The sequence below is a fragment of the Pleurodeles waltl genome, chromosome 10 (assembly GCF_031143425.1).
Source record: "Pleurodeles waltl isolate 20211129_DDA chromosome 10, aPleWal1.hap1.20221129, whole genome shotgun sequence".
Lineage (NCBI taxonomy): Eukaryota > Metazoa > Chordata > Amphibia > Caudata > Salamandridae > Pleurodeles > Pleurodeles waltl.
The window spans coordinates 860,248,668-860,271,180 of record NC_090449.1 but is presented as its reverse complement, the minus strand read 5'-3'; positions in this window follow the sequence as shown (position 1 = coordinate 860,271,180).

Sequence of the window (22,513 nt, the reverse complement as noted above, 5' to 3'; positions counted from 1 at the left end):
CAAGCATGTAGTTATAAATTGCTTGCATGACCCACAAAACCTTCCACTTCGACACTTCAAGGTACTTGGCACAAGAATTAGAGATATCTGGTGGCCGCAGATCCTCTAGAAGCACAAACGCCTTTTTGCTGAAACATTAAAAGAAAACTTGCAACAAAGCCTTCTTGGATATAGTCAGAGAATTTGGAACTCCTTTCCATCAGAAATTAGACTGATCCCCTCAACTTCATTATTTAACCCCATTAGTGTGGGAGTCGGCCATTTTCCCCCACCAAAGCAGGGGAGGAGCAGGTGAGCGTCCTGTCCTTAAGTGGGGCAAAAAAGACCAAAACGGCCTCCCCAGATACCCTTCCTGGCACAGTTTCCTGGCCACGGATCGTAGCGTGGCTGCGATCCATGGTCAGGAAACGCCCATATGCGCATTGCCATGGGGTCATGATTGTCCCCAGGGAAAGCACACGTGTATAAAAAAAAGAGAGAAGTTATGTAGAGAGTCAGTCTCTCTCTCTCTCTCTCTCTAAATATATATTTAACGAGAAACAAATTTCTCTATAGATATGTGTATAATTTTTTTTTACATGTGTTGATTTCCGGGAGCCACGATCGCCTCCCAGAGACACCATACATATATATATATAAAGCAGAGCACCAAAAATTACTTGCAGTGGGTGCCACTAGCGCTAAAGGCTGTGATGATGGGTATGTGGTAAGGTGAAGTGATAGTGTGTCTTTTTTGTTTCTTCAGTGTCTTCAGAGAATCAGCTGAATCAGAGAAGAAGCGAAAGTAAGGTGACGACATTTACTATTTACTATTGGACACATCACACACACCTACGAGCAATTTTGTGACTCTATCTGTACTTTAGAGGGACAGTTTAGCCAGTAGCAGAGATGGTGTCTCGTTGGATGACAGCTGCTCAAGCCCTAACTCAGGTTATGGAGGATAGCTCTGAGGCAGGATCAGAGACTGAGACAGCATTTGAGGGAGAGGACAATGGGGCAGAATCTGGGAGTGATTTTTCAGTCTGTGGAGTCCTATCCGACAACACCTCTTCCAGTGATTCTGAGGGAGATGATGACGACGGTCCTGCTGTCCCTTTGCAAGCACAGTCTGTGCAGCCCGGCAACAGTGGGTTAGCCGAACCCAGACAGCAGGTGCGTGCAGCGGCAAGCACAGAGAGAGTGCTCTCTTGGCAGCCCCCCAATTTAGTTCAGCCCCAAATTCCACCTTTTACTGATAACGCTGGATGTAAAGTCGATACGGCCAACTTTTTGCCAATCAACTATGTCCATCTGTTTTTGGATGTTGGCTTCCTTGAGGAAATTGTTCAGCAAACACATTTTTGTGCAGACCAATTTCTGAGGGAGCATGGTGGCGCTCTAGGGCCCCGTTCTAGGGCACGCCAGTGGACTCACACTTCGCTCAAAATAGGGTTAGTGAAGAAACCCACCTTGCAGTCCTGCTGGACGACTCACACAGTTTGGGTAACCCCCATCTTTGCACCATACATAATCAGAGATCATTTTTTGCTACTGCAGCCCATGCTGCTTTTCAATGACAATTCTGCTGCATTGCTCTGGGACCATCCAGACCATGGCAGGTTGTTCAAAATTCGGCCTGTTGTGGAACATTTGTCTGCCAGGTTTCCAGAGATCTATACTCCTGGAAAGAATATAGCAGTTGATGAGTCCTTGATCCTGTACAAAAGAAAGCTGCTGTTCAGATAGTACATTGCGAGCAAAAGAGCTCGCTATGGCATAAAGCTATACATGCTATGTGAGAGCTCTTCTGGCTATGTGTACAGCTTGAGAGTGTATACAGGGAAGAACTCTACCCTAAACCCTGTAGGTTGCCCTCCCACGTTAGGAGTCACAGGTAGGACTGTATGGGAAATTGTCCAGCCACTCCTTCACAAAGGTCAAAACCTTTATGTGGACAATTTCTATACAGGAGTAGAGCTGTTCAGTGAGTTCTACAAACCTGGCACTGTGGCCTGCGGTACAGTCCATTGTAACCTCAAAGGATTCCCGCAGGAGCTTGTTTGCAAGAATCTCCAGAAATCCCAGAGTACTGTGTTGTGTTCCAACGAACTGTTTGCAGTCAAGTTCCTGGATAGGCGTGATGTATACATGCTCACCACAATTCATGATGAGAGCACTTCCCCAATCATGGTTTGGGGTCAGATGGTCGAAGTCCACAAGCCCATCTGTATACTTTATTACAATGAGTACATGGGCGGCGTGGACAAGAACGACCAGGTTCTTCAACCATACAATGCGTGTCATAAAACTCGCACTTGGTACAAGAAACTGTTTACCCACCTGATCCAGATGGCAACATACAATGTGTATGTTGTTTACCGTGAGACAACCACAGGAAGACTCATGACTTTCATTGACTTCCAGTTGTCTGTAAGTAAAAGCCTCACTGCTGTTACAGAAGCAGCAGCAGCCTCCACCTCATATGTTCTGGATGATGTGGCAAGGCTGCAGGAGCGACACTTTGCTGATTGCATTCTTAAAACACACAAAAAGGATCGTCCATGTTGTCGCTGTAAACTGTGCTCGAAGCATGGAAAGCGGCAGGAGAGTCAGTATTTACTGTCCCCAGTGCCCATCTCAACCAGGCCTCTGTGTCCATACTTGCTTTACTTTGTATCATACTAAAGCAAAGTTCTGGGAAATCGACTGAGGTGGAGCAGCCATTGAGTAATCCTTTCAGTGTCTGTGAATGGATACCAAACGTCCATGGGCCACTGCTTCATTTGAAATTTACTTCAGGAAATCATGGACTTCCTAAGGGCCTGCTTGACACCTATATCCACCGTCAGAATGTGGTAGGTGTTCTTTTCAATTAACGTGCATTATAGTCCCCATACTGCACATACTAGTGGACAGAACATATGCCACATTGTCACAGAGTACCCTGTGTGGCAAAATGTTAAAGTCATGACTGAATTTTGAAGTACTTGTTAGGGAACTTATGCATGCTACACAAGGACCACCAAGATTGCCAATGAGAACCAGAGTAAGTGTAATAAGTCAAACAAATGTCCTGTCGGACAAATTCACCAACATTTCTACTTGTTTGAAAGTGTGCAAACTCAACTTGTAGCTTCACTTTCAAATAAAAAGTAGAAGTGTTTGTGAATGAGTCCCATGGGATATTTTTTTGACTTTTTACTTTAGAGACCTTAGGATTTCTTCACCAGGATGTCTGCCTTAGTTTCAACTGTAAATATGCTTGCTCAGTTCGAGGCAAAGGCCTCCCAAGACATACTTGACACCCCCAACTTGCAACCACAAACTAGTATAGGTTCACTTTGCCAATTATACAGGATTAGGCAGGACTCTGATGAGGACAGGAATCAATGGGTAAGGAAAGATTATGGTAGGTGTGCCTTCACAGGGATATTGCACAGGTAGAAGGCAGAGAGTAAAGGTAGTACAGATGTACATCATCTACACCTATGGGCTCAAACCCATTGGCGCCATCCTGGCACTGAAGGACAATGACACCTATGGGTCATATGAGGAAAAAGTGTTTTTCTTGCCACATTTTGAGGTTTGCAAATGATTCTGGGTAACAGAACCTGATGAGAGCCCCACAAGTCACCCCATTCTGAATTCCCCCAGGTGTCGAGTTTTAAAAAATGTATAGGTTTGCTAGGTTTTCCCAGGTGCCGGCTGAGCTACAGAATATAATCCTCAGGTAGGCACTTTGAAAAAAACAGCTCAGTTTTCTCTGGGAAAATGTGATGTGTTCATGTTGTGTTTTGAGGCATTTGCTTTCGCAGACACTAGGCCTACCCACACAAGTGAGGTACCATTTGTTTCGGGAGACCTGGGGGAACCCTCAGTAGAAGGAAGTGTGTGGCTGCCCTCAGATTCCAGAACTTTCCATCACTGAAATAGGAGGAAAAACTGCTTTTTGCCAGATTTTGAGATTTGCAAATGATTCTGGGTAACAGAACCCGAGGAGAGCTCCACAATTCTCCCCATTCTGAATTCCTCTAGGTGTCTAGTTTAAAAGAATTATAGGTTTGGTAAGTTTCCCCAGGTGCCGGCTCAGCTACAGGCCAAAATCCAAAGCTAGGCACTTTGCAAAAAACAGCTCAGTTTTCTTTCTGGAACTGTGATGTGTCCATGTTGTGTTTTGGTGCATTTCCTTTCGCGGGCACTACGCCTACCCACACATGTGAGGTACCACTTTTTTCAGGAGACCTGGGCGAACGCTAGGTAGAAGGAAGTTTGTGGCTCCCCTCAGATTCCAGAACTTTCCATCACCGAAATATGAGGAAAAAGTGTTTTTTTTGGCCAAATTTTGAGGCTTGCAAAGATTCTGGGTAACAGAACCTGATGAGAGCCCCACAAGTCACCTCGTTCTGAATTCCCCTAGGTGTCTAGTTTTCAAACATTATAGGTTTGCTAAGTTTCCTTAGGTGCCGGCTGAGATAGAGGCCAAAATGTACAGCTAGGCACTTTGCATAAAACAGGTCAGTTTTCTTTGGGAAAATGTGAAGTGTCCATGTTGTGTTTTGGGGCATTTCCTGTCGCAGGCACTAGGCCTACCCACCCAAGTGAGGTACAGTTTTTATCGGGAGACCTGGGGGAATGCTGGGTGGAAGGAAATTTGTGGCTCCTCTGCGATTCCAGAACTTTCCATCACCAAAATGTGAGGAAAACGTATTTTTATTGCCAAATTTTTAGATTTGAAAAGGATTCTGGGTAATAGAACCTGGTGAGAGTATCACAAGTCACCCCATTCTGGATTCCCCTAGGTGTCTAGTTTTAAAAAATGCACAGGTGTGGTAGGTTTCCCTAGGTGCCGGCTGAGCTAGAGGCCTAAATCCACACCAGGCAAATTCAAAAAAACACGTCAGATTTCAATGTAAAAATGTGATGTGTTCATGTTGCTTTTTGGGGCGTTTCCTGCCATGGGCACTAGGCCTACCCACACAAGTGAGGTACCATTTCTATCAGGAGACATGGGGGAACACAGAATAGAAGAACAAGTGTTACTGCCCATTGTCTTTCTCTACATTTTCTTCTTCCAAATGTAAGACAATGGGGGTCATTACAACCCTGGCGGTCTGTGTTAAAGCGGCGGTAAGACCGCCAACAGGCCGGCGAAAAAAAAAAATGGATTTGCGACTGTGGCGGAAACCGCCAACAAAGACAGCCACTTTAACACTCTGACCACCACGGCGGTACAAACAAACAGCATGGCGGTCACCGCCAACAGACAGGCGGAGGACAATGTACCGCCACAGAATTACAACCTACCAATCCACCACCTTTGCCGGGGCGGATTCACCGCAAACAAAAACACAGCGGAAACAGGACTTCGAAGGGAAAACGCTCAGCTCTGCACACCCCACGACGAACCAGGACGCCATTGAACCAGAGCTCCACATTTTTCCAGCCTTTATCTTCTTGCTCCTTACCAGGAGCACGAACGCCGGTGGCGAAGACCACGGTGAGTACTGCACCTACGACAGAGGGGAGGGAAAAAACAGTGACACACACACGCAATACGCAACACCCCCACCCTCACCCACGACAACACACACACTAATACAGCATGATACATTACATTTACACCCCTCAAACCCCCCCGGAAGAATGCAAAGACAAAAAGAAATGAGGTGAACGATTGTAATATATTAAAATTCAGTATTGAAATAATATACATACACTATTTACAAATATATACACCAAGAATATTAGTACAAGGTATTCCACCCTTAAAGTCCACGTACCACTGGGCCCACAATGTATGGGCGAGGCCCACACAAGAACACTGCAGGGGCATCAGATAGAAATAAAACAGGCACCTCAGCGGGAAAGGAAAGGGTGGGCACCTCAGCCGGTTGAGTGCACAACGCCAAATCCACGAGGGGGCCCCATGCCCACCGTTCAATCCTGGGGAGTCCAAATCCACAGTCTCACAAGTCTCTACAGTGAGTGGGTTGCACACTGTCCAATCCTGGGGAGTGCAAAGCCACAGTCTCTCAAGTCTCTACAGTGGGTGGGTTGCTCACTGTCCAATCCTGGGGAGTGCAAAGCCACAGTCTCTCAAGTCTCTACAGTGGGTGGTTTGCCCACTGTTCAATCCTGGGGAGTGCAAAGCCACAGTCTCACAAGTCTCTACAGTGGGTGGTTTGCCCACTGTTCAATTCTGGGGAGTGCAAAGCCACAGTCTCTCAAGTGGATAACAGTCTCCACTGGTTCTGGAGGGGGCTTTGTGCCCAGAGTGCTTCATCCTGCCAAGGACAGAGGTAGTGGATGTAAATCTCCACTGGTTCTGGAGGGGGCTTTGTGCCCAGAGCGCTTCATCCTGCTTGTGGCGGCCTCAGTAGCATCAGAGCGTCTTGTCTGGGGCAGCGGGGCTGGTGGCGGTCGCCTCCTGGGCAGCGGGGCTGATGACGGTCTTCTCCGCCGTGCTGATCTTCCCAGACTTGCTGGGTCTCCTGTGCCCCTTCCCCACCTTGGAAGGTGTCGCAGCTGACTCCACACTCCCACCTGTACTCCTGGGAGCGGCTTTGGTGCCTGTTGTCTTCCCCCTCTCCCGCCGGGCACTGGCCAACTTTTGATGCTTGACAGGTGGGGGACTGTCCGTGCTGAGCTCCTTGCCACACTGGCTGCCCTGCTGCCTGGTGCACTCCAGAATCCAGTGACTACTGGCACGACTGGTCCTGCGGATGTTGTGGCTCAGGTGCTAGGTTGGGACCTGGAGAGTCGGGCCCTAGCAGACTGACGGGTGGGGGAGGTGAGGGAAAGAGGTCAAGGCTGGCCAGGAAAAGTTTCTTAGGAACACTGGGACGGGTAGATGGAGGGGGATTGGGAGTGGAGGAAGAGGTTGTAGGAGGTGTCCGTTTGGTGACTTTGGGTGAAGGTGCATGGGCTGGAGGCTGTCATGAGGTGGATGGCTGTTGGGTGGGTGTGTGGCTGCGTTTGTGTACCGTGGGAGGTGGGCTCACAGACACACTGGGAGAGGACACAGGGGATGTGTGAATGGTAGTGGGGAATGGTAGTGACTGAACGTGAGCGGGGTGTGGTGGTGGGTGTGGTGGTGATGGAAGTAGTGACTGTAGATGTAGTGCATGCAGGTGTGAGTGGAGACGAGACTAGGAGGGAGGAGGGAGACGAGAAGGAGGGGGACACAGTGGAGACAGTGGATGTTGCTATGTCTGCATGTGTGTGATGCTTGCATGAGTGCCTGTGGGATGTGTGGTGCTTATGTTTGCCTGAGCTTCCTTTGTGTGTTGAGGTGTGTGCATGCTGGTCTGATGGTGTGCTTGGGATAGGCTGAGGTCCAGGGGATTGGGTCTGGGTGGAGGAAGTTGGAGGGGGGAGGCTAGAGACAGGGACAATGGCTGCCATCAGTGCTGAGGCCACTGTCTGAAAAGCTCGCTGAAGGGCTGCCTGACCAGAATGAATGCCTTCCAGGAATGCATTGGTTTGTTGCAACTGCCTCTCTACACCCTGGATGGCATTCAAAGCGGTAGACTGCCCAACAGTGAGGGACCTGAGGAGGTCAACGGCCTCCTCATCGAGGGCAGCATGGGTGACTGGGGCAGGGCCTGAGGTGCCTGGGGCGAAGGAGATGCCAACCCTCCTGGGTGAGCGGGCATGGGGCAAAGGCTGAGGGGCTGCTGGGAGGTCGATGCTGGAGGGGGGGTGGTGGCTGTACCTGTAGATGCGGGGGGCACAAATGGGGCCGCCACCACAAGGGAGCTCCCATCAGAGGACGAGTCCGTATCACTGGTGTCAGCTCCTGTCTCCGCCGAGGAGCTCCCCTCGCCCTCCGTCCCACTGGTGAAATCAGACTCCGTAGTGTCGCCCTCCAGGGCCATGTGGGATGCAGCTCCCTCCTGCTCCGGTGCCACTGCTCCTCCGCCTGATGATGCTAATGCACACAAGTACAGGGAGACCACAAAAAGGGGGGGGAGACAGAAGAAAGACATGTTAAGTGCATGCATTACCGCTACCATTGGCGGACACGACAGACACAGAAGCCCCCTGCACTACGCCGCGCACTTGGGATCCACTATTCAATCCCTGGGACATGGCCTACAAGGCTATGGCCGATATCTGTACACATGGATGTCACAGGAGCCTGAGTAGGTGTAGTTGGCACTGTATCCAGGTGGGGTGCCACAGGGTCTGCCTGAAAAAGGAGACTTAACTAGCCCACTCGCCCTGGCCTGGGGAAACCCACAGCCCACCTCCCCCACCCAGACACCTCCACTGCGCGCTGAATCAGCAGAATGAGAGTGTACTCACCCCTTTGTTGCTGCCGTGATGCCCTCAAGCGCCCATCCAAGTCCGGATACGCCACCGCCAGGATACTGAACATCAGGGGGGTCATGGTGCGACGGGCACCTCTCCCACGTTGGGAGGCCATCCCCAGCTGGGCCTCCACCGTCTTCTTGCTCCAGCGCCGAATGTCCTCCCATCCTTTATGGCAGTGGGTGCTCCGTCTGTGGTAGACCCCCAGGGTCCGGACGTCCTTGGCGATGGCACGCCAAATATCCTTCTTCTGTTGGGCGCTGACCTACAGGAATTGTACAGGGGAAAAAGAGAAGTCATTACCAACTGCACCGTCACAGTCATTGGCCCGCATCCCTACCCTTGCCATGTGGCACATGCACTCACCGTCGTTTCATGCACGCATCATTCTCCCCCCCTATCTTTCATCCACACCACTCCACACAGGCATTGCCCATACAGCATGCTCCCAATGTACTTACCTGTTTGTCTGGAGGACCGTAGAGTAGCGTGTACTGGGGGAGGACCCCATCCATGAGTTTCTCCAACTCCTCCGTGCTGAAGGGAGGGGCCCTTTCCCCATACGCACGAGCCATTGTCTCTTCCAGACTGAGGTCACAGCAGCACTTGCAGTGTAGGTCCTCTCATGTCGAAGATCAGGTATCGAGTGATTGAACAGATAGAAAATGGCAGTAACGTCCGCGACGGTGCGTACTGTCACCGCCGGCGTACATCATCATTGGCTCCTGGGACCCATAGGGTCAAATGTGAACCAATGCAGTGATATTTAGTGGTGTGTTGTGTGAGGTGCGTGGATGTTGTGTGAGTGATGGTGTTGAGTGTCTGTGGATGCTTGTTTGTAGATTGTGGTGTCTCTCTCTGTGCTTCTTTTGGAATTTTTGGTAGTAGGGGTTTGTGGGTGATGTGGGTGTGTGTTTTATATTGTATTGGGTGTGTGGGAGTGTTGTGTGTATGTGTATCAGGTGCGTGTATTTTGAATTGTCCAATGTGGTTGTGTTTTGTATATGTGTGTGTATTTTGAGCGCAGCGGTGTGTACCGCCAATGGAATACCGCGGTTGAAAGACCGCCTCGTGGATTTGTGAGTCGTGATAGTGTGGGCGTATTCCTGTTGGCGTGGCGGTGGAGGTTTTGTTTTCGCCAGTTTATCACTGACCTTTGGTGTGGCGGACTTGTGTGGGTGTCTGAATTTTGGCAGATTCCGAGCTGTGGGTCATAATGACCGTGGCGGAAATCCGCTGCCGCGGGGGTGTGTTGGCGGTCTTCTGTATGGCGGTAAGCGGCTTTTACCGCCAATGTTGTAATAACCCCCAATGTCTAATAAAGAAGTGTATTTAAGAAATGCCCTGTAATTCACATGCTAGTATGGGGACCTCCGAATTCAGAGATGTGCAAATAACCACTGCTTTTCGAAACCTTATATTGTGCCCATTCTGGAAATTTAAACGATTCCTTGATACCTATTTTTCACTCTTTATAGTTCACCAAATGAATTGCTGTATACCCGGTGTACAATGAAAACCCATTGCAAGGTGCAGCTCATTTATTGGCTCTGGGTACCTAGGGTTCTTGATGAACCTAAAAAGCCCTGTATATCACGGAACCCAGAAGAGTGCTGACGTCACAAGGGTGAGGGGACAGGGGTGGAAGGGGAAGGTCTTCCCCTTCCATCCCTGCCTTGGGGGGTGGGAGGGAACCCCACAGAGGGAGCGCTAGCGCTCCCTCTGGGTTCTGTGCCCAGGACGTAAAGGTTACGTCCTGGGCACACAAGCACTGTGCCTCAGGACGTAGCCATTACGTCCTGGGCACAGAAGGGGTTAAAGCACTAGGGCCCGTATTTATACTCCGTTTGCGCCGAATTTGCGTCGTTTTTTTCGACGCAAATTCGGCGCAAAACTAACGCCATATTTATACTTTGGCGTTAGACGCGTCTAGCGCCAAAGTATTGGCAAATAGCGTCATTTTTTTGCGTGAACGCCTTCCTTGCGTTAATGAGATGCAAGGAAGGCGTTCCCGTCTAAAAACAGACGCACATAGCGGTGCGTGGTATTTATGCTCCAGGGCAAAAATCACTCCCGCGCGGCAGGCGGCGCAAAAAAATGGCGCAAAGCATGAATAGCGTGACATTTTAACGCCTGGGTCAGGGCAGGCGTTAAAATGGGGCAAACACACCTGTACTTAATCAGAACACACAGAACAAACAACAGAGCAGCAGAGCAGCAACAGGGAGACATGGAGGTGCTTTTTCTTCAACGTGCACGTAGACGCAGAGCCCTGCAGCAACAACAGCAGCCACAACAACAACAGCAGGGACCCCAAAGACAGCGCAGAAGGCAGGAGAGGATATTCCGCCCAAGAACAACCCTGCATGGCCTCAGGGAACGAGACATCATCCAGAGGTACCGGTTGAACTGGCAGGCCATTCAGCAGCTGCTGACAAATATTGAACAGCAATTGGCCCCCACTTTAGTGACTCCACGCACTATCCCAACAGAAACAAAGCTGCTTGCCGTACTTCACATGCTGGCAAGTGGCTCCTTTCAGACAACTGGTGCCCTGGTTGGTGGAATCTCACAACCATCTTTCTCCGCATTCCTGCCTAAAGTACTGGATGCCATCATTGGACTGATACCCCGCCACATCTGCTTCCCTAACACACTGCAGAAGCAGCAGGAAACAAAACAGGGGTTCTACGCCATCAGTGGCTTCCCGCACGTCCTTGGTGCAATCGACTGCACACACGTACGCCTTGTGCCACCTGCTGCGAGTGAACACCTCTACCGCAACAGGAAGCACACACATTCCATCAACGTGCAGGCCATAGTCGATCACCAAGGACTGATCAGCAACATCGTGGCTAAATATCCTGGGAGTGTACATGATGCATTCATCTTCCGTCACTGCACCATCAACCAACACTTCCAGGATGGACGGTATGGCAATGGACTACTTGTTGGTAAGGACAAAAATCTTCTTATATACTCACTGCACAGAAACCCTCTAGGATGAACAACACATACACCACAATAGCAACACCTAGACAGGAACACACTGAGGTACTCACATCACTAGCCATGTGTCACAAGTCACCATTGAACCTCTCACACATTTGAATTTACTCCACAGCTTAGTGTGAAGACATTCATGACTGTGGTTGCCTAAATGTCACCTTGCAAATTGGAAGTCTCACAATAACCTGTACACTAATACAATGCATAACTTTTAAGGGATGGGATGGCCTGGCTATGTTCATATGGACGTTTCTAATACCCTTTCATGTTTCAACTCTGCATGGAACTATCATCACACCCCCAGTGAGGACACACGGACACCTGTGTCACAAGTCACAATGCAAGGGAGGGCACACTGTACTTGAGAAACCAATACATCCTGCTGACAAACAGTTAGACAACAAACACTTGCTCAGCCAAGGAAAATAAACAATGCCAAAGTTTCCACCAACAACCATAGGTTGTCACATTAGTACACAAAATAGTCACAGACAACACAACTACTGCCATCAAAGATACGTACAACAGTGCCTCCTACATCTAATTGATACCATTCTGTGTTTCTCTTTCAGCTGATCAGGGGTATGGCATCCAGCCTTGGATAATGACACCATATGGGAACCCAAATACTGCTGCTGAGCGGGCATACAATGACGCCCACAAGAGGACACGCAGCATTGTGGAGAGGACCTTTGGGATCCTAAAGTCAAGGTTCCGCTGCCTTGACATCACTGGCGGAAGCCTACTATACTCCCCAGAGATGGTATGCAAAATTATACTCACTTGTGCCATATTACACAATATTTGTGTACAAAGGAACATTCCCCTCCTTGAACCGGACCCAGACATGCCTGAGGATGATGATGAGGAGGATGCTGGCCTGCAACAGGAGGGGGAACAACCTAACACCGCAGCAGGAGTGCGTAGGCGCCAACAGCTTGTGAACAATTTTTTTACTTAAGTCATTATCATCACTTGTATTCCACACTTGTAAATAAACACTGATCACAAACACCACATTATGCTTTGGCCTATTCATTTCTGACCACCTTTAGTTTGAAATAGCTGAAGATGAATGTCGTCTCATTGATCAAGAATGCCATTAAAAATCATCACACCAAAAATAAACATCACAACTGTATGCACAGAGGGTAGGATGTGACATGTTACATTACCATACACAGAGCCCAACAAGAGTACAAATGTGACAATTAGACATGCCGGATCCAAACAACTGAAACAGTCTCTCATCCAGCCCAAAATTGGAGATCATTTGAAAGTCACATCACACGGGTTCAGAGACAGGGTGGGACCATCCATGTGTACGTGAACATGTCATCAATGGCTTCTCTCAAGTGTATGATATGAACAATACACAATTGCAACAACATCAGCTGCCACTAACTCAGGAGGAGACCTTGAAGTTACAGTGACAACATACACACAGACAGGTCATACTGGATCCACATTCCCACACACATGTACACATATGTCATACAACCAACCTAATATTTGAAAGTAGACCATCACAGTTGTGTCCCAGTTTGAACCTAGCAGGAAGATTGTAACATGACACTAAACCAGTTTATGCAGAAAGGGACACAGACAAGCAAACCAATCTTCGCATTATCACATCGTGAACGCTGAGAGTCTTGCAAACTTAGGGGGTCATTCGGACCCTGGTGGTAATTACCGCCCTGGCGGAGGTCGGCGGTAGCACCGCCAACAGGCTGGCGGTGCACCGATGGGCATTCTGACCGCGGCGGTTCAGCCGCGGCCAGAAACGGACTTCCCGCTGCCCTTGAGAATCCACCATGGCGGCGGAGCGCGCTCCGCCGCCATGGGGATTCTGACACCCCCTACCGCCATCCTGTTCCTGGCGGGTCTTCCGCCAGGAACAGGATGGCGGTAGGGGGTGCCGCGGGGCCCCTGGGGGCCCCTGCAGTGCCCATGCCAATGGCATGGGCACTGCAGGGGCCCCCGTAAGAGGGACCCACAAAGAATTTCAGTGTCTGCTTTGCAGACACAGAAATTCGCCACGGGTGCAACTGCACCCGTCGCACCTTCCCACTCGGCTGGCTCCATTCTGAGCCGGCGTCCTCGTGGGAAGGGTGTTTCCCGCTGGGCTGGCTGGCGGACTTTTGGCGGTTGCCCGCCAGCCCAGTGGGAAAGCCAGAATGACCGCTGCGGTCTTTCGGCGGGAACCGCTTTGCGGGTGGCAACCGCCGCCCGCCGCGTTCAGAATGACCCCCTTAGTCATATGAAAATGGTATGCAACTTAGCTCCAAATCATCAATACTGCAAACGTCAAATGGGCTAATGATATGAATGAATGGTCAACAGTCATTCATACCATATGGCCTTACATTCGCCCGCTGCTGCAGGTTTGCCAGGATATGATAAAAATACTCCATGGATACAGTAGCTATTCTGGATGGTCAAATCCTAGGGTGCTGGGGGACTAACTCCACCTCTACCACCCCCAAAACATACAGGAATCATGTACTTGTGAACTAAACACATGCATAAGGCACATATGTGGCCTCAATGTCACAAGTCCTACACAAATATGAAACACAAAATCATAATGGGACATGGTCAGCCCCCTAAAAACTGAAAGTGACTCTCCCACTCCCTGTTAGGACTACAGATAAAAGCATCCCCATCATAAAGGTGGGGACATTTTGGAGACGGAATACATAATGGTATCAAAAATCTCATTTCAAAATAGCCATCAGCAATTACACCAAATATGTTGTCAAATATGGTCAATACATTAGTTAACGTATCCCAAACATCACAGTGTGAAGGCCGTCTATACATAAAAGTACGGACATTTGTCAGATACAAACACAAATGTGTCTCACATCGCACCGTTTTACCATGACAAATCACCTTTCCAAAGCTAAACACATGAAGACATTTGGATCAATTTGCTCCATATTCTACGCATACAGCATGGCCGTCATAATTTGTTCATGTACATGAGTGCACACAATGCAGAGTCAGATACAAATGTATCCAAAAGTGTCTTGATATTTCACCTTCAAATTATGATTTACATCCACAATATTTTTGACTCTGCATCGTGTGCACTACTGTACGTGTAATAAAAACCACGCACATGATGTATGCGTGGTCAAAATGACGCTATATGCACTATATGTTGGTCATCTCATGTACATTATCAATATTAATATTCATATCATATTTTTTGACTCCGCATCATGTGCACCACTGTACGTGTAATAAAAACCACGCACATGATGTATGCGTGGTCAAAATGACGCTATATGCACAATATGTTGGTCATCTCATGTACATTATCAATATTAATATTCATATCATATTTTTTGACTCCGCATCGTGTGCACCACTGTACGTGTAATAAAAACCACGCACATGATGTATTCGTGGTCAAAATGACGCTATATGCACAATATGTTGGTCATCTCATGTACATTATCAATATTAATATTCATATCATATTTTTTGACTCCGCATCATGTGCACCACTGTACGTGTAATAAAAACCACGCACATGATGTATGCGTGGTCAAAATGACGCTATATGCACAATATGTTGGTCATCTCATGTACATTATCAATATTAATATTCATATCATATTTTTTGACTCCGCATCATGTGCACCACTGTACGTGAAAAAAAAACGACGCCCATGATGTATGCGTGGTGTAATTGACGCTACATGCACAATATGTTGGTCATCTCATGTACAATTGGAAATATTAATATTCATAGCATATTTTTACACTCCGCATCATGTACACTGTAATGCGTCAAAAAAATATGACGCACATCTGTGTATGCGTGAAAATATGACGCATTACGCGAAAATAAAAACGGCGGCCATTTTATGCAGGAAGTGATGTAATAGGATATCCTGTTTACCAAATCTGTACTGGGAGTTGACTTTCACTTTCACTTTGCAGTCTCAGAGTTATCTAGACTGTGTGGTTGTGTGAAAGGTGTTGTCCTGTGTTTTACTGCTTTAGTGTCCTGTGTGCCTTGTATTTTGTCTTTGTGTCAATCTTTTATTGTTGTCAAACATTGTCTCAGTCTGTTTAGTGTTGTTTGGTCTATACCTGTGATAGTTTGTATTGTCTGTGGGAGTCTGTTGTGGGTAGCATAGTTTGGGGTGTTAGTTGGGCTATTTTTCTCCTTCTTCTTTTTCTTTCACACCTCTACCTTTCCCCATTTCCCACTTTTTCTTTCATTTTTCTTTGTTACTTTTTTCAACCTCGCATCATGTCAGGTAGGCCTCGCCTGTCCAGGATGGGTGAGGACGAATTGGGGGGCTTCATCTGGCTCGTAAGCCATTTCCTCCCACTGATGCTGGAGGCTGGGGGCCGTGTGATACAGGGGTATCACACGGAGGCGAGGAAAATACGTTGGGAGAAGGTGCGCCATCACCTGGTCCGGGTCTACGGGAGTATGAGGAATGTCCATCAACTCAAGCACCGCTGGGCAGATCTGATCACCAGGGAACAGGACCTGCTGGACCACCTGGGACTCTGGATTTGTGGCTATGTTGGTGAGTAATAATCAATTACATGGGAATAATAGGAATGTGTGCGTGAACATGTGATGATTGGTAGCCAATCTGCAAAATAAGTAGCTGACTGCGTGTTATACTAGGGAAACCTAGGCCCATGGGCATACACATAAATCCCCATTTTTGCTACACATGTACACCCAATAACAGCAGTAAAATGCAACATCTATTAGTATTTTGCTAAGTAGCCCCCTCTCTGCGTCACAAAATGATGCAAATGCTGCGCTACAAAGGTATACATATGTGTCCAAATGTGTATTTGTTGCCGGGTGTGTATGAAGACCTATGCTACCAGGCCGATGCCTTATCTTTGCAACACATACCAGATGGCTGTAGCTGCATGGAATGTAGTGTTGCATTTGTGTCTGAAAAGCAACACGTGAACTGCTCAATTTGTACTCTACTGGTCATAATGGCCAGTGAGTACGTCATGTAGAAACAACATACCTACATATGTAGACGCCATAGCTAGACCGAAAATTGCAAACACATGATGATGCAACACCTGTGTGTTGCCTTCACGTCACATGAAGTTAGTCATGTTGTCCACACATATGTCACATGTGTGTCTGGTTGCTGTGTGTTGAACCTGTCCCCATAGCCTGTTTGATGGTGAGTGGTCATGCAGTCCTCATGGAACCAGTTGTGAAATGTTTCTCTCTGTGATGCACATGCTGAGATGTATGGATCACATGATTGTTCGGGCCTACTAATGGAGGAGTAACTTGGACGACACATGACTGTCCTGGCCACTGCATGAGTGTAGTAGGGTGTGTCACTGGAGCAGGAGACTCATCCAATGATAATCTAGAATACAAAGTCAGCCAGGCAGGATGAGCATGTGTGAAAGTGTATCATTACCATGTAATATTCACACACTGTCATTGTAACAGAAATTATTTGTCTGTTCACCCAGTCTGAGTATAATCTTCCTTTCATGCTTTACAGGTGGACCAGCCCCGTACACCGTTGGTGAGGTAGCCCATTTTGACGACCCCGATACCTACAGTGAGTGTTGCCTAAGTGCTATTTACATTGTTTGGAAATGAAGCATGATGGATTACTGTGTGTACAGGACAATTCATGATATGATGTGCTGGCCGTTCATTGGCTTTGTTGTTTTGGTGTGATATCAAATTGGAATAATGTTTCGGTAAAGCAATCCCTAGTCATCTCTCAGATTGAGGGGCAGTAGGTCATTCAATTAGTGCGACTATTGGGAATAGCATGACTCATTTTGAACACACTGGTCAATGTTAGACTTGGTCAGGAACTTGCCATTAACTGAGTCAGCATATCAGACTGACAGTCTCCCAGATAGCTTAGGCACATGGCTTCGATGACAAGTGCTTCTTCCTAGTTGAGGATGGACTGTGTACACTGTAGGTCGGATCTTCAGGGGGCATGTACTTCCACAAGGTGACCTCGAAGTGTGTGTGACTTGAGTGCAATGGCCTAGGTGTTCTGTTGAATCATGTGAATGGGTGTTCTACCTCCTCTGTGTGTGTTGTAAAACATGCCTCACTAATAGTATGTTATGTTTGGCTAAGTCATATCATTTTGACATGTGTGGACCTGGGATGTGACAAGGTTGGGCTGACTCCAACGTGTTGCTAGCCCTTCATAGGTGTTGTGTGTGAAGGCACATGCTTGTTGCACTTTCTGTACACTCCTGGTTGTGCATTGATCATGGGATTGTTGTTTGTTCTTCCCACACCACCCACAAAGACTGGGATGTTACTGTGAAACAGGGTACCTAGGACTGTAGCAACCAGTATGTTACACGTACTTAACACCTTTTGTGACTTGAGTTTGTACCTAGGTCCAGATGTAGCAAAATGTCTCCACATTGCAAATAGCATAATTTGATGTTAGTGAGTTGCAAACGTCTGTTTCCTAATCCGAAATGTTATTGGTGGTCATGTACATATTCGCAAAATGGTTTTCTAAAGTAAAAAAATAAAGGAGTTTACCAGCCCTACTTGCAAATCACAGTGTTAGGCAATCCCATTTGCTAACGAGTACGTGGTTGCAAAGTGAGTAGCTGTTATCATCCACTTGAAGTGGCTGCTAACCAACTTGCTGACTGGAAGGGGTCCTCATTGTGAACCTTCACCTTTGTGAGTGGACCAAAATACTCCTGCACAAAACAGCCAGTGGTCTAGGGGAGCAATCATTATTGTGTAAATTACGAACAATCAATTGTTGTGAATTTAAACAAATGGCAGCTCATTTTCCTTTCAGATAAAGGGCCTACACTTGGTGAAAAATAACTTGCTTCATTTAAAAGCAGTCACGTCTATGGAGTTCTGCTGTTCCCAGCAGGCCTCCATCCCCGTGAGTGCCCATAGTTGCTAAGGTGGTGCAAGTTGGAACCCACATCATTGATGTTCATGAGGTGGGATTTAGGGACCCCATAGTGACTCGCAGACGGTGTCAGAGACACCGTTCAGCTTTGCAATTTGCTAGTTGATTTCCCATCAATTCCTACATCTGGCCCATAGTGTCGACATATGATTCATGGCCAGGGGTTCAATCTTAGCACACAACTATTTCGAAATGCCATTGAGTGAGGAGTGTGATTCTTATCACATAGAATGACATATGTAGTGAAGTCAGTATGCGGACGAGCTGGTGCCATAATGTATAATGGCTTAGGTATGAATTGTAGGAGTAGTTTAGGGTGATGTCATCCATCATGTAGAGACATGGATCTGCTATATGTGATATGCCCTTCAGTATGCATGATTCACATGTACTTCCTCTGAGCCTTCCCATGACATATCTTGTAACAATTGCTGCAACCAATACATTGCTAGTAATGGTCAAATTACCCATTGTGGTATTCAACCCACTGTAAATTCTATGCTCAATATTTGCCTTTTCCCTTCACAGCTGCAAACCTGAGTGCCGCAGCTCGAAACCAGTACAGGCACATCCTGCAGGTGCAGTGTGGGTATCGGAGGATGGCCCGCAGATACAATTCGGAACGGGCCTCCGGGGCGTGGTATGCCACACCACAGGCTCCAACAACGGTGCCACCTACAACCACCAGGTCTGCCCAAGGGGACCCAGCGACGGACCAGCCATCTTCCTCCCGACCTGGACCCAGCCGTGTGTTGGGAGCAGGGCTGTCCCGTGGCCACTCCACTCCAGCAACAATCTCCACCTCCACCGGCACGCAGACCAGCAGTGACCCTCCAATTGACCCTGCAGCCTTCAACGCATTGTCTAGGAAACTGGACAGGTTAATTCAAAAGGTTGACAACCTGACGGAGGACATGGCAGAGGTCAAAAAGAAGGTGCGCTCCATCCGGCGCACACTTCAGAGGGCAAATCCTTAGTTATTTTGCCCTCCTGAACTTTTACCCCTCCCCTCTCCCCTCTTTCCTCTTTTCATACTGTTAGTTGGGTTTGGGGGGTTAGTTGTAGGATAAGTATAGGTAATTAGCTTAGTTAGTGTTAGGTAAGAGGGTGGGGGGTCCTTATACTTTCTATCTAATATTTTTGTGTGGGTGGGTGGGTGGGGGGCAATGTTGGGATTCCTGTTTGATAAAAAATAAATAAAAATAAAAAAATATATAAAAAAAAAAAAAATACAAAAAAATATATGTTTGTTTAGGATAGTATAGTATGTGTGTAGGTTAGTAAGTGTTGTCCTGCATGTGTCTTGTCTCATAATGGTGGGTGGGGGGTTGATGTTTAGATCGTTTCGTTACATGTGTAGAGTAAGTTTAGCTTAGGTTAGTTAGGGACAGTTGTGGGTTAGTAGTAGTCAGGTTAGATTAGTGTAGGTTTATCTTTCCCTTAGTTGCCTCTTTTCTTACTTATTTGAAATAAAAAATTTGTTAACCCTTTACCAGATGCGTTAGGTGCTACCTTTTCATGGCCTTGACATCAGTGTAGCAGAAAGTTTTAGTATGACATTTGTGTCCTATGCTCGCTATCCCCAGGCTATTGAGGTTTAACATGCCAGCTACCCGTGTGCTAACTTGGTAAGTATCCACCGTGTGGGAGAGCCACCATTGGTAGTCTGCATAGATCATCAAGATTTGGGGTTGGTATGTATCCTACTTCACAAAGAGTGCTTCCAGAGTTGATTTTGTAGGTAAATAGATAGGTCGGACAGCATTGTGAAGTTCAGGGAGAGCTTTGTAGATGAGTATTTGTTCACACTCTTGTCTTGTTGCTGTCATTGCTGACCTACATCATGTGTGTACTGATTGAGCATGACTTTCCTTCATGGTAGTATACGCTGTAAGGGTGATTGATGCAGTGTAATTTGGTTAACATTCCTTTCATTTTACAGCATAATGTATTGTGTTAGTATCGCAAGGTGCCTACATTTCTCATCCACCATTAGTTGTCTAGAATAGCTATGGATGGGGCCTCATTCTGTCCAACACAGCATGATTGGGTGTGCTTAGTCCCTACATCAGTTATTTTCCTCAGTCTAGTAAAGCTATGATGCAATCCTGGCCACTGCACAGATGTTTCAGTAGACATGAAATCAGGACAGTAGTCTAGAGAATCAACATGGTTGCCACACAGCCACTTTGGAGTTATGTACTGCACAGTTGAAGTGTGAAATGACACAGAGACACAATTGTTGTGCAAGTGATATTTATTTTTAGGTGGAGTAGTGCAAAAAGTCCATTAACAATGTTAGGTGAGTCCGTTCTGGTGCATTCTTAAATGGTGATCCTATTTACAGGGTGTGGATGATGCTCCTGACATGCTGGGGTGATGTCACAGACGGTGCAGAGGAACAGGAATTGCCAAATGGTAGGAGAGAAACATTTACAGCCAATGTGGACAAGTTAAACAGTAGATTGCCGAACAGTCATTGAGGGTAGTTGGAGTGAGGCTGGCATGTGTCAAAACGTAGGACCTTGGTCAGAGTGGGGCATGGTGCAGGGACTAGGGCTTCCGGGTACTCTTGCGTGTGAATGTTATCTGTTCCATGTCTTCTTCTTCTGATGTGTGTGTTGCCTGGTGTGTCCTTGTTGTTGTTGGTTTTGAAGGGGCAACACACACCTCAGTGTCAGAAGACATGGAGGCAGACATCCCGGGGGCTGATCCCTGTCCAGTTATGAAGGGCAGTACTGCAGCAAGGAGAGCGTGCTGGTTTTTCAGAATGGCAGCCACATCCCGATGGTAGGCAGCCAGGTCTGCCCTGAGGGGTTCGATGTTGCATTCGTGCACACGCTGACTGGCTTGCTGTTGGAGTTGTTTGGTCAACTGGATGACAGCTGTGCAGATTGCCTTCTGTGTTACTAAAAGTTCCTCCAACAGCGATGTTCTGGCTTGCATTGCAGCTGCCTGATCAGCAGTTGACAGCATGCACGAACGCACCCCCTCAAGGCTGGCTGCCATAGTTTGCATCCCCACCCGCACCTCCTTGGCCAGCTCCCGCTGGACCCCAACGACTGTTCTTTCGAAGCTGGTGCCAGTGTCGTCAGAGTCCTCAGCTGTGTTGGAGCTGGCAGGTCTTACAATTGGGGTGGCGGGTGGTTCTACTGTGGTGGCTGCTTCATCTTGGCTCCTCCTTGTTACTGAAGGGGGGGTTTGGAGGCTTTCGAGGACCATGTCAATGGTCTCTTGTGTGAGGTTGATGTTCTCGTCATCCATGTCATCAGGGAACTCATGGACAGGCATATCGGCAGGAGATCCGTGTTCCTCTGCAAAGAAACAGGGTACAATTAGTGGGTCTGTGTTGAGATCATTTAGCACTAAGATACAAGCCTTTGGATGCCTTTACTTTGTACTCTGATTTTGTCTTGGTATCTGCTGTCTGTCATAGGGCATTGTTGTAGGCCTATGGCCCACCTGTGTGTCACAGATATGATATGGAGCTATCAGACATGCCTGCCAGGACATCTCTAGGTGTTGATTTGTAATTATTTTGGAATATGCATTTTTTTGTCCTACTCCTCTCTCGGTGTTTCACTATTGTTATGGAGGGACATTTGTTTGGGTGGGCTCTCATTATCCTACATGTGATTCTTGGCTTTCTAGGCAGCAGGATAGCTAATGGTGTGGGGGACTAAGTTTGACCCACTTGTAAATAACTCTGTCACCCAGATATTGTATTTAGCTCAGACAGACTAGCAGTGCCTCTGGTCTCCTACAACAGAGGAATGTTTAGAAGTCCAAGCCCATGACATCTTTGGGACTTCTCAGGGAAGTGGTGGTCACTCAGGTCCTACACATTTCTATCTTTTCCAGTATGTTCCCATACACAAATGACACAGACAGTATTTGTTGGATATGAAGTTTCAGTGTACAACTGACTTGTAGGAATTTCGTTGTGAGCCCCAATAACCAAAACAATACACACAGTTAGAACTGAAATAGTCCGCATGAAAGTAATACATTGGTACACAGCTATCATGGTGCCTAACAGTTTCTACTCTCCCTCTGCTTGTTCTATATATAGCACTGCATGTTAAGTTTGGAGCTTGTCTGTCTGAATCACAGGGGAGACATCATCCCTCATATCAGAGGAATGGGCTGGGATCTGGTTGTGCATCAGCAGCAAGGCAGGCAGCATCTAGATGTGATTTTCTGTTTGTAAACTCCCCCATGCGTGTCTTGGGACGAGGAAGTGAATTTAAAAGACATATGTCATG